Consider the following 1,913-nt stretch of genomic DNA (forward strand, 5'->3'; position numbering starts at 1 on the left):
GCCCACTTGCTGAGCCTGTCCAGGTCAGCCTGGATCACCCGCCTGTCTTCTGGTGTGGATGCTTTGCCCCAAAGTTTGGTGTCATCGGCGAACTTGGCCAGTCTGCTTCTGACTCCAGTGTCCACATCATTAATGAAGATGTTGAACAGTATGGGTCCAAGGACAGAGCCTTGGGGGACCCCACTGGTCACAGGACACCACGATGAGTGACTTCCATCGATTACTGTAAATGGTATTTACAGGTTTGTTTTTTGGGGAATTGGCTTGTAGGTATATTTATATGCATTAGAATGGTTCAGGATGGGCAGCAGGGGTTAACTGATTTCTAAGAAGTCTGGGTCTCACACACAGTTTCTCCAGCCTTGGAAGCAGACAAGCTGTCTAACGCAACAAGGCCAATGCATGGACAACATAGCCTGAAAACAGGAAAAGTATGTACTACGCTGCCCATAACACAGGATAAAGTGGCACCAGCTAACAAGGCCCCAGCGCCTTGGTTGAGGGTGGGCCAAAGCATCTCTAATATCATAATGTCCAGGGACTGACCTGACACAGGGTAACAAGGGACAACCAATGCCCCCAGCTGCCAGTCTGTTATTCTCCCACCTGAGACTGGTTACATGAGAGCTGCTCTAGGAGCAACAGGGGCTGCAGAGTGGGAGACAAAGAGGCATCCCATGGAGATGTGTGGGTGCTGGACCTCCCTCCGGGGGCAGGAAAAGAGGTGGTGGATGCAGAGCCCAGCTGGACTGGGAGGGGACAGCATGGGTGCACCAAAAGATGTGGGAAGTCAGTCCACCAGATGGAGAGGAGGGCAGCTAAGGGCAGGAGCAACCAGTGCATGGTCTAATCTGCTCTAGGAAGTACACGCACCCATCTATACCACAGCCATCCCCCTCTGCAATCTCAGTATACATGAGCAATGTCTGCCCCTCACTGCTTCTGACACAACCACCCATCTGTACCTCCAACCCTTTCTCCAGCCACCTGATTCTCTGTCCTCATGCCTCATCCACTCCTCAATCTACCACCATAAACCATCCCTCTCACCCATACTCTTCAGACATCCCTAGTCTCACCTCTTGTACCTGTTGCTGATCTCCAGTCTCATTTCCTCTCATAACCTGAATCCAGACTACACACCTACTCCTTGGTTTACACTGATCAATCAGTGGTGCCTTGGCAGTTCATGACTGGAATGGGGACCCTGATTGGATCTCCTCGCAGTCACTTTTTGAGGGCACTTGCTCAAGGCAAGGGAATGATGAGAGGGTAAATCACTGCCAGGTTCCCTGGGTGATTGCACAAGACAGAACCAGGTTGCTTCAGCCAACATGGTGCCAGGAGGACTGACTCCTAACTTCCATAGCTTGGCAGGGAATCGGAGGAGTGTGTCACTTGCACACTGATTGGAGTTGTCTCTGTCACCTCTGCAGAGTTGCAGAGGATGATGTTGACTTCTACATCATAGATTTGGAGTCCAGGGACCATGACCATCTGTGGCTTTGCAGTGGATCCTGCCTCTTCACTGAACAAACAGCCTGGATGTGAACTGGGGTATCTTTGAAGTAGACATTCTAGATCACAGGAGCATGCAGAAAGCTGAGCTGCCCGGTGTGTGGCCCAGCTGGACAGTGAGAAGGCCAACCCCACTGAAGCCTTTGACTTCCTTGAACATTTTGTGAAGCTTGAAGACAACAGGAGAGAGAACCAGGAAGATGGAGAACTGCCATCCCCTGTACTGCCATCCCTTGGACACTAGGACCATGATGAGGAGGATGCAGGAAGGACTACAACATGGATGGCTGGTCACAGAAGGTGAAAGCATTATCTGGAAAGGAAGCTTCTTCCAGCAGTGAGGAGAAATCTACAGGTAAAGGTCTTCTTCACTCACTGTGCCTATAACACTTTGC

Source organism: Alligator sinensis, unplaced genomic scaffold, assembly GCF_000455745.1.
Source record: "Alligator sinensis unplaced genomic scaffold, ASM45574v1 scaffold21_1, whole genome shotgun sequence".
In the NCBI taxonomy this organism is placed as follows: Eukaryota; Metazoa; Chordata; order Crocodylia; family Alligatoridae; genus Alligator; species Alligator sinensis.